Source organism: Setaria viridis, chromosome 8 (genome assembly GCF_005286985.2).
Source record: "Setaria viridis chromosome 8, Setaria_viridis_v4.0, whole genome shotgun sequence".
Taxonomy (NCBI): domain Eukaryota; kingdom Viridiplantae; phylum Streptophyta; class Magnoliopsida; order Poales; family Poaceae; genus Setaria; species Setaria viridis.
This window is the reverse complement of record NC_048270.2, coordinates 9,396,346-9,415,934: the sequence shown is the minus strand read 5'-3', so window position 1 is coordinate 9,415,934 and position 19,589 is coordinate 9,396,346. Positions and strand designations below refer to the sequence as shown.

The 19,589-nt window shown below is 47.5% G+C and overlaps 2 long non-coding RNA genes across 2 annotated transcripts; one reads left to right on the top strand and one right to left on the bottom strand.

Annotated features, from left to right (window-relative positions):
- Positions 1-11,799: 11,799 nt before the first annotated feature.
- On the bottom strand, positions 11,800-12,293 carry LOC117866703 (uncharacterized). The gene is made up of 2 exons (XR_004642973.2): positions 12,195-12,293; positions 11,800-12,040 (listed from the first exon to the last, which is right to left on the bottom strand). It is a non-coding gene; the product is annotated as an uncharacterized lncRNA (long non-coding RNA).
- Positions 12,294-13,009: 716 nt separating this feature from the next.
- On the top strand, positions 13,010-13,979 carry LOC117866704 (uncharacterized). Its single transcript, XR_004642974.1, has 2 exons — positions 13,010-13,148; positions 13,531-13,979. It is a non-coding gene; the product is annotated as an uncharacterized lncRNA (long non-coding RNA).
- Positions 13,980-19,589: the final 5,610 nt, after the last annotated feature.

Sequence of the window (19,589 nt, the reverse complement as noted above, 5' to 3'; positions counted from 1 at the left end):
CGTCACAATTTAGTGTTGTTCTGCAGTCCGAATCTAGCCTGCGCGAATCCTTTTCCCTTTCGGTCTTCTCCCTGGTTCCTAAGCAAAACAAGAGTGCATGTGTCTCCATGGTCTAAATATGATGGACATGAATTCAAAAGTGTACTCACCTGATGGTTGAGTTGACGAACATGAGCGCAAGTAATGGGACCAGAAATTGGTACTTATGTTAGCGTGGATGTATCGTTGGTGCTAATGTCCTCATCAAACTGTCTCCACGATATCACCAGAATGGATGTTCATTCTATTTGTCATTTTATTTTATTTTAGAGTGACTGATTAATATTTGTTCACCATTTTCACTTCTTTATTTGTTTTTCTTTAAACATCAATTGGTGCTTTTTCTTATGAGATCAGAGTCATGATTAGTTATTATCTTTGTACAGCTGAATTGGAATGATCTCTTTTTTCCCTGTTGAAAGGATCCTTATCTCTATGCTGTTGCAGAGTAACTTGCCGTGATTGGTTCCAGCTAGCCCTGAGAGAAAGACTAACCGTCTTCAGGGATCAGTTACTCAGGCAGTGGGCCATGTGCTGCCATTATGTTTTTGAGTTTTTCCATCCTACTCTTCTAATTTAATTGGTTGCGCAGGAGTTCTCATCAGATCTCGGCTATCGTACAGTAAAACGCATCGCTGATGTCTCCAAACTCTATCTATCAATTTCCTCAGGTTTTCTTGATCTGCGCTCTTGTGTCAGCACCGAAGAGGAAGCAAGTGGGCCGCGAGCTATGCCGAGAACCAGGAGGCCCAACAAGCGAGTCACTGGTAATGAGTGGATCAACTAGAGGCCGCTGACCCATCTGCTTGCTGGGCTTATCGCTGCTACTTATGCTAGGGAAAGATGCGAGAGAAGGCATCATGTAACAGATTAGTAAACTTGCTCACGCAAGCTCCTTCATCCCGGATCTGTTCTTCTTGCCTTTGCTCTGTGCTACCCTTCCTCCAATTCTATTCTCCAGACTTGTATCCTGTCACCGGACGCTAACAATTGGTATCAGGTTCGTTCGCTCCCGGTCTGCTCCGTTCCCCTTTTCCATCGTGCGAGGATTCTGGAGCATCTTCCTCCTCACCACCACTTCACACGCCTTCAGCGGCGGCACGGCGCCATGAATCCGGAGACGAAGGTTATCATCGACGAGCTCAAGAAACAAGAGCTTAAGTGGGAGCAGCGCCTGGCAGAGCTGGACGCCAAGTGGGACCGCAAGTTTGCAGACTCCGACGAGGCCAGAGAGGAGCGCATCCGCGCCCTTGAGAAGGCGGCGGCAACGCCTGAAGAGTGGCAGCCCGGCATTGAAGGCTCCATTGACGACATTAAGCTGGAGGTCCGCAAGTTGAACAAACATCTCGAGAGGGTCGTCATCGACCAGGCCCCAGTGCACCCCGGCGGCATCTTCTCGCTTCCGGAGTCGGCGTCCGCGCGCCCACCTGCCGGATCCAACGCCGACGGGCCCGCTGGCCACCGCGACGAGCTGTTCCACCGGGAGGATGGCTTTGGGTCGATCTCGACTCTTATCCATCCCCCGGTCAAGGGTGCATTCCCCAATCCTCCCGCTACACTGCCTCCTCAATTTCCGCATCGACTGCCTAGCTATGGTTCTCGTTCTGGGTTTGCGGCAATTGGGGGTCATTCCCAGGGGAAATTGCCGAAGTTAAATTTTCCTGTGTTTGAAGGGGATAATCCTAGGCATTGGATAAGTAGAGTGGAAGATTACTTTGAATTATGCAATGTCGAACCTCATTTGTGGATTAAGGTCGCTACAATGCATTTTTCCCCTGCGGCGGCGCGCTGGTTGCCATCAGTCGAGAAAAGGCTTAAATCCTGTTCCTGGGATGAGTTCCATACCTTATTGCTCAATCGTTTTGGTAAAGAACAACATGAATTGCTGGTTCGTCAATTGCTTAGTATCAAGCAGTCAGATTCTGTGTCTGATTATATTGACCGCTTTGCCACTCTAGTGGATCAGTTAGCAGCTTATGAGAGTGATCCTGACCAAGTTTATCTTATTGTGCGTTTTATTGATGGGTTGAGGGATGATATTCGTGCTCCCATTTTAATTCAACGTCCTTCCAGCTTGGACACTGCTTTTGTTCTCGCACGATTGCAGGAGGAGGTCGCGGAGCCAGCACGGCGTCGGGACTTCAAGTGCCAGGACTTCCAGTATCAGTCCAAGCTGCCAGTACGTCCTGCGTTGCCTCTTCCTCCTCCACCTAGTAAGCAGCCCAAGGCGCTGGTGGGACATTCAGAAGACCGACGTTATGGTGATGCTGCAAGAGCCCGATCTGCTGAGGATCATTGGCAAGCACTGAGGGCATATAGGCGTGCTAAAGGCCTCTGTCAGTATTGTGCTGAAAAATGGAGTAAAGATCACAAGTGTGCGGACACGGTTCAGTTACATGCTATGCAAGAGGTGCTTGATCTGTTTCAGCTTGAAGAGGACGCCCAGTCTATGATCAGTGCTGCCCAGCATCAAGAGGATCACTTATTTTTGACCTTGTCTTCCGCAGCTGTTTCTGGTATTCCTGCTCCTCGCACACTCTACCTGCTAGGTATGTTGCAAGGTCATATGATTCGCATTCTGGTGGATTCTGGTAGTTCTCACACATTCATTAGCGAGCAACTAGCTTCTCAGTTGGTGGGTATTGTGCCTGTACAAGCTCCCTTGTCTGTTAAGGTAGCTAATGGCCAGCAATTGTCTTGCCTTCACCATATACCTGATGCTGTGTGGTCCTCTAATGGGTTGGATTTTCAGTCTGACATGAAGCTCTTGCCACTTTCTGCATATGACGTGATACTGGGTATTGATTGGCTGGAACAGTTTAGTCCTATGAAGGTCCATTGGAAACAAAAGTGGATGACTATTCCATATGAGAACTCAACAACTACATTATATGGACTTATGCCCGAATTGCCTGAGAGGGCTGTGATTCAGGTTTGTGCAGTTGACGTATGTACTCAAGATGAAGTGCAAGTTTCCTGGCCACCAGCCATTCAACAGCTTATTGAGGAATTTGCAGTCCTGTTTGAGGTGCCCACTGATTTACCTCCCCCAAGAGCTTGTGACCATGCTATCCCACTTGTTGAAGGAGCCCACCCAGTCCAGGTTAGGCCTTATCGGTTTGCCCCTGCCCTTAAAGATGAAATTGAGAAACAGATCAAGGAAATGTTGCAGAATGGCTTGATACAAAAAAGTAACAGCCCCTTTTCTTCTTCTGTGCTTTTAGTTAAGAAAAAAGACAACACATGGCGATTTTGTGTGGACTATAGGCACCTCAATGCTATTACCATCAAAGGCAAGTATCCTGTTCCTATAATTGATGAGTTCTTGGATGAGTTGGCACATGCTAGTTGGTTTACATGCCTGGATTTGCGATCTGGCTTTCATCAAATTAGGCTCAAACCTGGGGAAGAATTCAAAACAGCATTCCAAATGCATTGTGGACAGTTTGAATTCCGGGTAATGCCTTTTGGCTTGACTAGCGCTCCTGGTACCTTTTAGGAAGCTATGAACTCCACTCTTGCTCCATATTTGAGGAAGTTTGTACTGGTTTTCTTTGATGATATTCTCATTTATAGCTCATCTTTTGAGGACCACATCTTTTATGTCAGATTGGTGTTTGAGTTATTGACCAAGGAGAATTGGAAGATTAAACTCTCTAAGTGCACATTTGCTCAAAGACAAATCTCTTATCTGGGTCATATCATCAGTGAGAAGGGTGTGGGCACTGATCCTTCCAAGATAGCTGCTATATCTCAATGGCCAGTACCTTCCTCTGTTAAAGAACTGCGCAGTTTTCTAGGACTGGCGGGTTATTATAGGAAGTTTGTCAGAAACTTTGGTGTTATAAGTAAACCTCTGACTGAGCTCCTAAAGAAGAATTCGGTGTTTGTTTGGACTTCAGTACATGAAAAGTCTTTTGCTGCTCTTAAATCTGCTTTGTGCCAATCACCTGTCTTAGCCCTACCTGATTTCACTAAACCATTTGCTATTGAAACTGATGCTTCTGGAATGGGAGTCGGTGCTGTCTTGACTCAACAAGGTCACCCTTTAGCCTTCCTCAGTAAAGCATTAGGTCCAAAATCTCAAGGTCTATCTACTTATGAAAAAGAATACCTTGCTATTCTTCTGGCCATTCAGCAATGAAGATCCTATTTGCAGCTTGGGGAGTTTCTTATTTTCACTGATCAGAAAAGCCTCTCTCAACTATCTGAGCAAAGATTGCACACACCTTGGCAGCAAAAGGTGTTTACCAAGCTGTTGGGCTTACAATATAAGGTGGTTTACAAAAGGGTGCTGAAAATAGAGTGGCTGATGCACTGTCCAGAAAACCTTCTCATGATTATTCTTGTGCTGCTATCTCTGCCTGCACACCTCTTTGGATCCAGGAGGTGTTGATGGGTTACCAGGAGGACCAGGAAGCCCTCAACATGGTTGCCAAGATTTCCATTGATGCTTCTGCGGTTCCAAATTTTACCCTACAAGATGGAGTGTTGCGATACAAAGGGAGGATTTGGGTCGGCCAGAACCCTACATTGCAAGCCAAACTATTGTCTGCTTGTCATTCCAGTGCTGTTGGGGGTCACTCTGGTGCTCCTGTCACTTACATGAGGATGAAGAAACTCTTTGCCTGGAAAGGAATGAAACCGACTGTCCATAATTTTGTCAAGAATTGTCTCATTTGCCAACAGGCAAAGCCTGATAGGTCCAAATTACCCGGTCTCCTCCAACCACTGGAAGTTCCCTCTCAGGCTTGGCAGACTATTTCGATGGATTTTGTTGAAGGTCTGCCCACGTCTGGCACATTCAATTGTATTCTCGTAGTTGTGGATTTCTTTACTAAGTATGGTCACTTTCTTCCTCTTCGACATCCCTTTTCTGCTGAGGGAGTGGCCAAAGTGTTCCTGCACCAAATTTACAGGCTCCATGGGCTGCCAGCTGCCATTGTCTCTGACAGAGATCGAATATTTACAAGCAAGTTTTGGAGAGAGTTGTTTCAATTAGCTGATGTCAAACTTCAGATGAGCTCTGCATATCATCCACAATCTGACGGACAGACGGAGCGACTGAATCAGACTATGGAAACATTTCTTCGTTGCTTTGTGAATGCCTGCCCCTCCAAGTGGCTGCAGTGGCTCCCACTAGCTGAATACTGGTACAACAATTGCCACCATACCTCAATTGGTCGATCCCCATTTGAAGCACTTTATGGTTATGAGCCAAAACACTTTGGCATTCGACCGAAAACAGCTGTATCTGTTCCTGCACTTTCAGTATGGCTCCAGGACAGGGAAGTAATGACATCCTTGATTAAGCAACACCTTGCTCGCTCTAAACTCCGTATGAAGAAGCAAGCTGATAAGAACCGTTGTGAACGACAGTTTGCAGTGGGTGACAAGGTATTCATCAAGCTGCAACCTTATGTACAATCCTCTCTTGCTCCAAGGGCTAATCAGAAGCTTGCTTTCAAATTCTTTGGTCCTTATGAGATACTAGCTAGAGTTGGATCTGTCGCTTACAAGCTCAAGTTACCGCTATCATCTGCCATTCACCCAATATTTCATGTTTCGCAGCTAAAGAAAATGGTTTCAGATCAACAGGAGGTAACGCCATCTATTCCTTCTGATATTGACCTGCCTCGAATTCCTGTTAAGATCTTGCAGACCAAATTGCTGTCTCGTGGAGTTCACTCGGCGCCTCAGGTGCTGATTCAGTGGTCCGATTGGCCAGTTGATATGGCAACCTGGGAGGACCTTGATAGTCTCAAGCAGCGTTTCCCTCTTGCGCCTGCTTGGGGACAAGCGGCGTTTAAAGGACCGGGGAATGTCAGCACCGAAGAGGAAGCAAGTGGGCCGCGAGCTATGCCGAGAACCAGGAGGCCCAACAAGCGAGTCACTGGTAATGAGTGGATCAACTAGAGGCCGCTGACCCATCTGCTTGCTGGGCTTATCGCTGCTACTTATGCTAGGAAAAGATGCGAGAGAAGGCATCATGTAACAGATTAGTAAACTTGCTCACGCAAGCTCCTTCATCCCGGATCTGTTCTTCTTGCCTCTGCTCTGTGCTACCCTTCCTCCAATTCTATTCTCCAGACTTGTATCCTGTCACCGGACGCTAACATCTTGTCACTGCATTCCAATTTGTTGCCAATGAAATAAACTGCATAGGCATGGTATTTTGACTACCCTGTGATTTTTCCCTGATATCCAGGATGCTGGGCCTATGGCACATCCTATTCATCCCCATTCCTATATCAAGGTACTAATGCTCGAATTGTTCAATCATTTGAATTCAGTTACTCTGTTGCTTACAACCAGCTTAAAGATATGGTGTATAACTTATCTAATTTGACTGGCAAATGGACAACTTCTATACTGGTGAGTTTCTGTCTATAAAGTTTGTGGCATACAGTGAGATGTACAAAGCCATCAACTGTTCATTCCCTCTTGCACTGGAACATCATCTGTTGAATCTTCCCTGGTGACTTTGATTATGAACAACTTGGCAGTCACGGTATGTATTTTCATGCTGTTTCCTGTTAAGCACACACTGTGATAGTCCAATGATTAAAACTCTGACGTTCTATTTTGTTGCTTCCTGTTTTTCTTCATCCAACCATTATGGGATTCATCACAGGTTTCCAAAGGCATGATGGACAAGCTGTCACTTGTGAATAATTCTATGCAACGATGTGTGATGCAAATAATGCACAACTGCCAAACTTTTTACAATGGTAGTAGACATCTATCTTTCAACCGCGTTACTTGTTGAAAGTACTATCTAACTGAGAAAGAACCATCCAATAGGTACTCTCAAGCAGGTATGCCTACACTCAGGGTGGCATCTTCATATGAGCCAGATAGCAGATGCTTGGACATGGAGCCGCCTGTTGCACGTGATCGTGTGAAGGCACTTGCGATTCTTCTAGGCTTTAGGTGCAGTGCTCTGCTCCCAGACTCTACCAATGAATTGTGAACCAAATAAAAACCAAATAGCAGCACTGCATCCGTTTAAACCGAATAACCGAATCAGAAAATGAGTCTTGCTTGCTACGGTTAAGGCATCATGCTAATTAGAAAAAAAGAACTGATGGTATTCACAAAGGCTAAGGCTGTAAGGCTCCTACCTCCTCTCTTTATATTCTAATTTTCACATGCTTACTTGTTTCAACCTGTTTAGTGTAAATTGTAACCGCCAAGAGTTAGTTATCTGGAAGCTCGGAGAGTAAAATTTTGGAAGATAGAAACTACTACTTAGTGCTTGCACTTGTAACTTGCTATTTGAAATGTATTATCCTTAGATGTTTCCTTTTCCTTTTAAATGGAAAATTTCGGTAGATGCAAAGCTATATTACTGTCCCTTTGTAGTGAAAAAAAGCTTGAACAATATTCTGGAAAGCAAGGTTCTACTACTGTAAAGTTCTAAGGTACCTTGCTAAAAGGTTGGAGATATCATAAACGAGGAGGTATTGTCCCTTCTACTATACTGTTATTTTTTTAGTTTCCGCTATACCTAGAACCTGATTAGTACAAGATGTCTACTTGTGAGCATAAGTATTAAAAGGATGTTTAGCCACAATTGATGAACCATCATGCTGACAGAATAAACTGATCCCGATAAAGCCTATGAAGCCTGACACAAGGTTCTGCTGGCAGTCTCATGAAATACGTTGAGGCCTTGAGGTTGAGGGCACTGTAATTGCTAATGATTGTTGTATATCTATCTCTTCTGTAGAGATATGCATCACGCCTTGGAATATAGTGTCATACCTAGCTTTGTTTTATTTAGAAACTATGTTTTTTAATAAAATAAATATTTTTTAAATTTTCGTACTATTTTCGTACTATTATTATTTTGTTGGATGCTCTGCTTATTGAAATATAAATATTTTATTACCCATGGCAACGCACGGGTACCATCCTAGTATATATAAAAGACACCTTGTAGTTGAAAGTTAGGTGAATATTTTAGTCATCTAAAAGTAAACAGAGATACACTGATTGATAACTCCTAGAATCAGTCACATATGAATGTAGGAGCTGGAAATTTTCATTTTCCATCAACTAAGGTCTAAAACTAGCCAGAGATACGCACCTTGATAACTAAATTCAGAGTCACGTAGTAATGCAATCATATTGCCAAAATAAGAGGCGCCCAAATAACAATATATGGCAATGCACAATTTTATAACTGTGAACCAAAAGTCGAGATCTACTTGATCTATACCATTTGGTTTCGCTGATTTTAGTTAAGTGAATCTGACCAAGCTGTGGTTTGGATGTTACTTAATTAAAGTGGATCTTGTTTTTTTTTCCTGATATATTTTACCAATATCACATTGGATATTTACATTTATTGTATCAGATGCAGAAGATACACTAGACATTATGTCTAATTATTTGATAAGATACACTACATTGTGTTGAGGTTTGCATTTTTAGGTTGAGCGCCTAGTTAGTTGGGTGTTTTTGTTTCTTTTTCATACAGTCTCGTTCAGTACACGTATACACACCAGTGTAATGGTCGTCGTTGCCCTAACTAAATTTCATGTGGATTTATTTATTTATTTTCCTTACATATAATGTTATACTTCCAGAGGGGTGTGGGCATCATGGTCCCGCCGCATGTTGGATTGATTTGGGTAGACAATTGTTGGGTGAGGAACATTTTCAAAAAAGCTCACACTTTATGGAGATGGAAGTAGCCAAGTAGAGAAGAAAAATTTCAGGCACTTATTAAAATCCGTGCAATATGTCTCTCCTAACGACTTTTAACGTCATGCCATGTCAACATGTTTGTTGTGTTCTGACCCCAAGGGCTCTAAATATGCTTCCAAAAACTTGTAGTTGCAGTGATGCAATATTCGTATGTGGTACAATTTGGCATTTGCAATTTCGTCAAAAGAAAAAGAAACGGCACCCGATCGATCAGGCCGCGCAACATGGCATTGCCAGCATGGGCCGCCGTCGGCACGAAATGGTTTGGCAGCAGTTGTGCATTCATGGGCCGCGCTACATCGGCGGGCGCGCGGTTGTGAGTTTCCGGGCCTGGTCGTCCAGGCGGCCTCCATCCAAGCCGCGACAGCCCAAACGGCGTGCGTGTTCAGACTTCGGAGGGGGCGGCGTGTGATGCTAGCTGGGCCCACTCGGAGTCAAATCCTGGGCTAATGTTAGTGTTATCAATAGCAGTTTCTTAGATTATTTCATTTGTATATATGCTATTCCCTCTGTTCTAGGTTTTTAGAGTTAGATATATATTTCGTATAGATATATAGCAAAAATTAGATACCTAAAAAAATCAAAATAAATAGTAATTTGGGATAGAGGGAGTATAAAACCTAGAAGAGTCGCGATAGGGAAAAAAAAAAGGTGAAGTACCACCCTCCCGGACACAAAAAGTACTCCAGGAAGATGAATGATAGATGACCCAAAATGAATGGTGAATCACATTGGTGGATGGAATCGATCGCTTCCAAATGATTACCTCACACAAACCTGCCGACACTCTCTCTCGATGGAGACTTCTTTTCCGGCGCTTCTTTGTCATCCACTCATCCTCAGATAGGCTGGAAAGATTGCAAAGACGAAGGGGTGACGCTCTTTAATTTTGTCAAGTCAGTGGAACAGATGTCACTTGCTAGAGGGTACAATAATGGAGATAAAGGTCAATTTCGAATGTGACGTGGCAGTGCCAAAGGAAGGGGCGGATTGGGCAGAGCTTAAGAGCACCTCCAAGAGTCTCTCAAAAAATCCTTTCCAAAATAATCTATTGGAGGCTCTACTAAAATTTATTTCCCCAAAACCATATCACCTCACAGCAGATCTCCGATAATAAACTCTCAAATGCTTCAAAACTAACTCCATCAGCATGTGTGGACCCTAGCTGTCAGCAATCCCACCTACGGATATCCTCCATCATATCCCTTCACTGCTCATCTCTTCTTTCTCCCTCCCATTGACTCTCTCTCCTGTTGCTCCCGATACGGCCGCTCCAAGCCGGCCGATTGAGGCCTCAGCCCCGACCACCATCAGAAGGGCGTGCCCACCACAGCGGCCGTCCCAGTAAGGTGGAGCTCGGCGGTCATCCCTACCACGGTTTGGCAGCCTGACGACGAGCGTAGAAGCCGCCCGTGGTGCATAGGGCGACAAGGGCTGGGTTCGCGGTTAGCAGCGTCGTCATGGCGCGGCCGCGCTTGGCGTGCGCCTCCTGCACGATGATGGAACGTACCTGCCGAGCTCCACTTGACAAAGGGTCTGGTGGCGGGGTGCTGCAAGTAACCTCGAGGTAGGAGGCCGGAGATGTCCGGGCCGGCAAGCCGCACGCACTCGACGGCGGGCTGGAGTCCGCCTAGTGGAGCTCCTTGGAGTGGCCGTTGGAAGCGGCGGCGGGGAAGAACGGCGTCACCGCCGGGGAGAGAGGGGTGGTCGACCGCTTGTGGGTGAGAGCGGCTAGGAGGGTGTCCGCTGGGGTTGCGGTGTGGTGTGCCATTGGCGGGGAGGCGCAACACCGATGTGAGGAGGACGGGGAGGGACAACGCTCCATCTTCAGAGAGCAACAGATGAATAATCCATCGTTGTAGATGAGCGGCTTGATGGTGCCCGCCGCGATGATGCTGAGCGGTTCCGCTCCTCTAGCAATTGGGGAAGCGCCGAGCTCGCACAAATTTGCAGGGGAACGAAGGCAGGATTTAGGTACCTGTATTTTTGCAGCGAGGTTGAGGAACTGTTGGAGCGTGTTTTTTTTCTTTTTCTCCCTAAATCAGATTTTTGGGCTGTTTTAAGGGGGATTTTGGAATTACTCTAAGCCCCTCCCCTTTCCATTTTTTAAGGAAAGAAGAATATGAAGGGAGAAGAAAAGGAAAGAAAAAAGGAGAAGTATTGGTGATGTGCCCAAAAGGCAATCATAATAATTTGGATTAAAAATTCATAGGATATTTGCTTAACAATGCAGTTTGAAAGTCCATTAATGTACTCTATAAATATAATGGGTAGAGTTAGGGGCGCATCATTCCACCATGCCACAAACTCTATCCACCATCTCCTCTCGGCCTAATCCTGAGACCCTAGCCGGGCGCGCGGTGCTAGCATAGCGCATGACATTACTCTCCTGTACGTGCGGCCTCCGTGGAGGCGATTCTGCTGTTGCTGCTACGCTGATCGGCTACTGCGACGTTGCTGGGACAAGGATGAGGCGATTGCAATCAACTACTTCCTCTACACCAACGTGCACCTACGTTAGATCGGCTGCTCCAACCCTTCTTCCGCTGCGCTGCGCATCTAGTGGTATCCTTTACTCGCAAATTTTCTAGGTGAACTAGGTAGATCTAATTTGTTACAGCTAGCCTAGCCTACACGTTTTTCCCTTCAAGAAGAGCACCCTAAACGGCTAAACTCTGAAACTAGATCCGCCACCTTGGAAAGGTGGTAATGAAGTCACCCCAAGAGTAGTGTAAGTTTCTTAGTCAATAAATTTATTTTCATGATAATATGATGCTGTCTCTAGTTATTATTATAATATGATGTTGGGATGGAAATTTTTTTGATACATATAAGTTGAGTAGTTGTCCTAACCACATATGAATCTGACCAGATGTAGTATATAACTAGGAAGGGTGGCGCGCTTTGTCCGCGCCCGTTTCAGCTCTGCGCTGCTGATTATGGTGGCATGGCGCAGAGGAAAATGAAAATGGTAAGCAGTACCTTTCAGACTATTACCTTGTTGTATACTTAAGACATGTGAGAGGACTGATTATAGTAAAGACGTGATAGAACAAACGATTGATGTTTTATAACACAATCAGGACAATTGTTCAATCTTAATTTACAGAGCCCAGCAGTAGCACTTGATCGCTGAATAAAAGAGAAAAAAGAATACTGCAATGCAGAACACTAAATCACCCTATATAAACTATGTAGACATCAGTATCTAGTTTAGGTGAGGATTACATGAATAATCAAATGAACCATCGGCAGGTACATAGTTCTTTGCTGTAATCGTAAAATCCTGGAAAGAAGAAAACTGAATTATGCAACTTTGACATTGCAGAATGATAGTAGGAGTACTATGGAACAACCTGTGGTCATAAAATTGGTATGAAACAGATTGTATAACTTTGGTCAAACTATGGGTAAATCGACTATTATTAGGTGACACTCACATGTCCATAACGAACATGGCATCATGTCCCTGGGTAGTATGCAAGGATAGTGCAGGAATGTCCATAGGCACACTCGATACAGGCTTTGGCGGCCGTGATTGCCTGGGCAGCAGCGACGCATATAATAAGACTGAAGTATATGCTATGCCATGAAGAAACAATTCCAGATGTAATATTGTAACGCAAGAAACCATTTGTGACGTCCTGTTTTATAGTGCGCAAGTAGCTCAGGTTGTTGGAAATTTGCAAAGGAAAATAAAATAAAGAACAAAGGGATATCCAGAGGCTAAATGCATTTCCTCATCAAAGAGGATCCATGTAATGTGCCAATGCTATTAGGTACACAGGGCTGTAGCACTCAAGACCGTCAGACAGCTCAAGAAAGGGATGACATTCAGAGAAAATTTTGGTCTTACTGATTACTGATCAATATATTTTCATTCTAGCACGTGTGTAGAACCATTTTGCTAAGCATCTAGCGAGGACATAACTGTAGAAGCTATCTCAAATGGTACAACGTAATTGGTCTAACTCCTATTAGTTTGGGATTGAGCCGTGACTGGTTGGGAAAAGATAAAGATGAGAGGAAAAAGCGGGCGGAAGGCACTAACAGCCTGTCGCCTGACTGCCTCACTGCGCCAGAGGTGCCGCCGTGCCTCCACCTTCTTTGCGGCCGGTCGGAGTCATGGCCAGAAGGCGGTGGAGAGGAAAGGAGGAGGGCGCGACTCCCCAGAGCCCGAGCATCGGCTCGCAGGAAGGCCGCTGGCAGCGCTGGACGAAGCGAAGACTGCGAAGGAAACGGGAGGAGGCGAGGTCCGGTGCGCTCGATTTTTTCGAGAGGCAAGGACGAGCCCACGAAGCCAAGCAGCCACGTGGCCCACGACCGTCTGGACACCGCAGAGGCTCTGGTTGGCCTCCAATACTTTGAGCGATGCGTATCTAGATATATCTGAGGTATGTTTGGCGAAGCTCTTCTCCTATAAGTGATTCTACGTGGAAAGTAATTATCTAAGAAAGTAATTCAAGTATTTGTCACGGATAAACTTCCGTAAAGAATTGAAAGTGAATTACGGAAGACATGAATCAGGGAATCTTGTTTTTTTTCACCTCCACTAACTTAGGCCTTATTTGGTGGAGCTCCTGGAGCTTGTTCTCTACTAAATTCAGTAGGAGTTTTACCAAACGATTTTTTTCTACTGATTCTGTGAAGTGAAATGATTCTCTGAACTAAGAGTTTAGCAGTTGAGAAAACTAGCTTCTCATAATTCTGTAAAATGATTCTCCATCCTACTTTTAAGAGTTTGTGTCAGAGAATAAAAAAGAATCACTTGTTCAGTTTTTCTTCGTGACGAGGACGCTGCCTGGGCCCACACGAAAGGGACGGTCGGATCAGCCGATCAGGTCAGCAGGACAGATAACCCACACCAGCCAGTGAAGATGCTGACCGAGTGTCGCTGCATCCACGAAAGGCATCTGGCATCTCCAATGAGCTCATAAAAAAACAGAGTAGTCAGAGATCCTTTTTATCGGCACTTGTCACTCGATGCAAATAATGTCCAAACCTACACACAGCGGCAACGGGCAATGCTTACGGTTTGCGTCTAGTTTGACACGGTCTTTCTTTGCAAGCAAGAAAAAAAGTTTGATGAGTTATCCAGTTTTTAGCCTTTCTGTTCAACACTTGAGATATAGTATTACGCAGAAATAATCCATTTTGTTGTTGAGTTCCTTCAACGAAATTATGGATAAATACAGATGCAATTGAGGAATTTGCGCGCATGACAATTCATTGGTAATATCATGGCTATTCCTCTTTCTATCATGCTTTGCTTTACTCATCATCATGCTTACTTTACTCATGCCTGCCGTTGTCGTCAGGTCCTGTCGTATCACTAGTAACCACGATGCTCGTTAAATTTCTTTTTTGTTTTACATATAATGCTATGTCTCCAAGAAAATATAAACAACTCCATTCCGATAGTTACCGTAGATGCCTTGCACTTGCACTTGCAGACATAAAACAACTTAATATTCTTTCCTTCCTAGTTACTATGAGGTATTACGCTTTCGAGTGGTCTGAACCTGTCTAAAAACTCTCTTAGCAAAATCATACGCTAATTCCCCTAAACGCCTCTCGAATCCCTACGCACGAACTAAGCCCCAGGCCGAATCTCTAAAACGGGTCCCTCCGGAATCCCGCTCTCGGTGCTTGACCACCGTCAGTTGGCGCGTCAGGTAGGGGGATAGTGGTGTGTTGAGATTTGAAGCTTCCCACCTGCGCAGAGGGAATGGGGAGCCGTTTCGATCGTCGCCAGGCTCACCATAGTGACTTAGATGGCGAAGCCAGCAGGAGGCAAGAAATGCCCCATCGACGGGCGGCAGCATCGCAGTTGGCGACACCCGTCCCCACCCCACGGTGGCTAGACACCGCGGCTTCAGCGCTGCCACGCATGAACACTCCCCACTCGGTCTCCGGCGGAGACCGTTCCGCCGTGGGTTGGGTGACCCGCTTCCAAGAGGAGGTGAACAAGCGCGCCAAGGCAGCGGCCCACCGGCGCAGCTCCCGTGCCCGCCGTTGCCTCGATTTCAACAACCTGTTGCCGGGAGACGCCCTAGCAGCCGCCCAACCCTCCTCCGGCACCCACCGGTGGAGGTTGCAGTCGAGACCTTAGTGGGGCAATGGTTGGAAGATCTAACCAAACTAGTGAGCAAGGCCCAAGCTCCTTACGGGCTGGGCAAAAGCTCGCGCGGCCAAACCGGTCAGGACGGACGGGGGTGCGGTTCGGCCCACCATCCATCCCCTAGCCGTTCATAAAGGACCAACATGTCTCCTCCCCCACCGCTCCGGGCAGCAGGACTTGCGCACCCTCCTTGAGCGGAACCGCTTGAAGGAAGATGCACGAGTCACCCAGGAACGGAGCCGGGAGATGCATCGCGAGCCACCCCGAACGGAAGACCAAGCCTCATTAGGATCCGCCCCTAGGGGGGATTCTTGGCGGGAAGGGAGAACCCATACGGATGGGGACAATGATGCCGGTCCCTATGGGGTCGGGTGCCATGCCTTCACGGCCGACCTTCGTCGGGTCGATTGGCCGACCAAGTTTCGGCATGAGATCCTGGAGAAATACGATGGCACCATCGATCTAGAGGAGTTCCTCCAAATCTACACGACGGCCATTCAGGCCATTGGTGGGGGACCGAAGGTCATGGCCAACTACTTCCATGTAGCCCTCCATGGGTCGGCATGGTCGTGGCTCATGAAGCTCCCCGCAGGATCTGTTCATTCGTGGGCTGACCTAAGTGAATAGTTCGTCGTTATTTTTCTGGGTTCATTCACTTGCCCCAGCATGGAGAGCGATCTCCACGCCGTTCGTCAGCGGGACGACGAAACGCTGCAGTGGTACATCCCGCGTTTCAGTCAAGTCCGCAACACCATCCTTCGCATCACCCCAACTTCAGTAATGGTCGCTTTCAAGCAAGGTCTCACTCACCAGCGGCTAAGGGGGAAGCAGGGGACCCACAATATCGAAATTGTGGCTGAAATGTTCGCCCTTGCCAACAAATACGCCTGGGAGGCTGAAGCACAGGCCCTGCTCCCTCCACGGGAGGCGGCCGCCCAGCAAGAAGAGAGGCGCCCCCAACCCAGCAAGGGCCAGGGGGACAAAAAAGAACAAGAGGAAGGCTATCGACGTGCTGGGTCCGGAGGGTCGGAATCGACCTCCACTACCTGATTTGACAGATGGCAAGAAATGCCAACACCGGCGCGTCCAGCGAGCGGCAAATGGTGTGAGATCGACAAGACCGACTGATACGACCTAACCGAATGCCGATTGGTCAAATGTTTGGCTGAGAACCACCAAAAGGAGCGGGAAGACCATCGCCGAAGGGACAATGACGGTGAAGCCGGAGGAGGCGGTCTGGGGTTTCAGGAGCCCCAACAGGCTGTCGCCACCATCTTCGGTGGGACGAACGCTCCGCCATCACAGAGGAAGGCCAAGCTCCTCTTGCGGGAAGTGTGCTCTGCCGCGCCTTGCCCGGACGATGCCCAACTTCTGAAGTGGTCAGGCACACCTTTGAATTTGGACTACAACGATCATCCCGACAACACGGCGGGAGTAGGGCAGTTTTCTGTGGTGGTCACCCCCACGATCTACAACATAGGGGTGGCAATGGTCCTTATCGACGGTGGCACCAAGTTCAACCTCCTCTCACCTTAGGTCTTCCACCTGATACAAGTGGGTGCCCGGCAGCTCATCCCTTCGCACCCTTTCTACGAGGTGACGAAGGGAAGGACCACCCCTCTGGGAAAGATCGATCTGCCCGTCATGTTTGGCGATCGGGATAACTTCCAGACGGAGAACATCACCTTCAACATGGTAGAGTTCAACCTGCCATACAACCCATCCTGGGCTGGCTGGCCTTGGCGAAGTTCATGGCAGTAGTGCACTACGCCTACTCGACCCTGAAGATCCCGGGGCCATCCGGTGTCATCTCGGTGAAAGTTGACATGAAAGGGGCAGTGTACTATGCCGAGAAGCTCTACAAGGTACTGGCCACTGCCACACCCACTGATGATGATGAGCGCCCAAAGCAGAACCCGCACCCTCCAACCAAGCAGTGCATCATCCTTGATGATGCTAAGCTTACTAAGCAGGTCCAGCTCAGAGATGGCCTCGACAAGACCGTCAAGGTTGGGGCCCAGCTGGGCGACAAATAGGAAAGCACGCTCATTACTTTCCTTCAGGCAAACTCCGACGTGTTCGCATGGGAACCGTCAGACATGCCCGGGGTCCCCAAGAAGGTGATAAAGCACAAACTTGCTGCGCATCCCGACACGCAACCCGTACAGCAAGAAGTGCGACGGCAAGCCCCGAAAAGGCAAGACTTCATCCGCGAGCAAGTCGTCAAGATGCTAGAGGCTGGGATCATACAGGAGGTCCTCTGCCCTGAGTGGTTGGCTAACCCAGTCATCGTGCTGAAGGCAAACGGAAAGCTCCAGATGTGCGTCGACTACACCGACCTCAACAAGGCTTGCCCAAAGGATCCTTTCCCGTTACCCTGCATCGACCAAGTCGTCAATTGCACGGCGGGGTGCGACCTCCTTTGTTTTCTGGACGCGTACTCCGGGTACCACCAGATAAGTGTGGCAAGGGAGGATGAGGAGAAAATAGTGTTCACTACTCCAATGGGGACATATTGTTACATGTGGATGCCTTTCGGCCTCAGGAATGTTGGTCCCACCTTTCAGCGGACCATGCGCATCACGTTGGGGAGTCAGCTGGGCCAGAATGTCATAGCGTACCTCGATGACATTGTCATCCTCAACCCGGAGAAGTACGTGTTCGGCGTACCGTCGGGGAAACTCTTGGGGTTCCTGGTCTCCAACGGGGGAATCGCAGCAAACTCTGAGAAACTGGAGGCCATCGAACGCATGTAGCCTTCCACCCACCTGAAGGACGTGCAACGCCTCACCGGTTGCATGGTAGCTCTTGGGAGGTTCATTTTGAGGCTAGGGAGTGGGGGCTCCCTCTCTTCCGGTTGCTCAAGAAGATAGGGCGTTTCGAGTGGACCGAAGAAGTGAGCAAAGCCCTAAGATAGTTGAAGTTGTACCTCTCAACACCGCCGACGTTGGTCGCCCCGATAGATGAGAAGCCCTTACTCCTGTACATCACCGCGACCTCCCACGTGGTGAGCGCGGCACTGGTGGTCGAAAGGGAGGAGCAAGACTTGTTGTAGGTATGCCCTAGAGGAAATCATAGAGATGATGATATCTGATTGTATTCATGATTTGTATATTGTATTCATTGACTATCCATTAAAGGCTACTTGAATTGATCTGCAATTATGTGAATTGTATGTAGAACTCTTTACTTGCATGGTTATTCTAAAAGTTATCCCTAGTCGGAGTTCATGTGTGGACACACATGAATATTAGACTAGTACATGTATTAGTTGATGACTATGTTTCACAGGTCATGGACATAGAGATGTCAAACTAATAATGTAGGCATATGTAGAGACATGTGCTAGGACTGACCCAACATGAGAAGTAGTTCTCTCTTTACACAACATGTACGCTTTGTCCTTAGACCTGAGATTGTTGCATGTACTCAAGATGTGGATCGACTTACTTAGGGGCTATCAAACGCTACACCGTAACAAGGTAGTTAAAAAGGTAGCTTTCGGGTTTGTCAGGAAGCATGCTGTGAGGGATGGTCAATCAAGATGGGATTTGCCCCTCTCTGATTGAGAGTGATATCTCTGGGCCCCTTGAGTGATCGGATCCAGAAATGCATGGCCATGCTACGTACGGTTAAGAGTTAACCTACAAAGCAATTCCGAATCACATGATCGAGAAAGAGCGGTCGGCTTGAAACTAGACCAAATATCGTGAGGCAAAGGGAATAGCATGTACGTGATGTTGTGACGGTTTGTCTGATATGATCTTCGTGTGCGTATAGGAGTTGGCACGTCCTGCTAGAGGCTGCTACCGGCTATTGGGCCGAGTAGGAGTACTCGGGCCATGTCTATAGTATCTGAACCCATAGGGTCACACACTTAAGGGGCTGGAAGCCCAATTCAGATATGATCCGAGTTGGATCAGGTTTAGAAGTACTAATGGGCCTCGGACCCAGAGGCCCATCAGGAACCTCTATAAATAGAGGGGTGGGGCGCCTTAGGGTTTCATCCCTTTGGCCGAAAACACATCTGCCGCGTCTCCCACGCCCTCGCCCTGTTGCAACCCGCGGACCTATCAGTCTGGCTTGCGACGCTTCCTCCCTACACGTGTGGATACCTTGGAGGTGTTGCACCTGCAACACTTGGACGAGCCGCCGATGAGCCACGACGAGCCGCGCCACGAGGAGGACCTCGCTGCACGTGGACGAGTTGCTGAGGATCTGCTCGACGTCGACGTGATCGACTACACTGATCAACTTCGCTGCCCCAACACGATTCTACATCTTCCGCACCAGTGCATTGAGTGGTAATCCCGTGATCCATATACGACAATTTTCCTTGTTTACGCGGTAGAAAAATTTTGTTTTGCGCTAGCGTAGCCTACCTCGTATCCCAACAAGACTCGCCTTCCGGGGAGGGTGACACGCTGACCACCAGCACACCTTTCCCGGGGGCGCCTAACAGCGGTCCCGGGAGCACGGCTCCAACCAAGACCCCTCTCGGGACGATCGAAGCTCGGGAGACTGAGTAGAAAGTGGAAGGCTCCCCTAGGGGTTTTCCATCCTAGCTCCCCAACTGTGCTGCCCCGGGGCAGACCAAGAAAGTGTTGCGCCTAGTGTACTTCATCAGTGAAGTACTGCGGGATGCAAAGGAATGATACCCCTAAGCATAGAAGAAGTTGTTCGCCGTGGTGATGGCATCCCGGAAGCTAAGGCA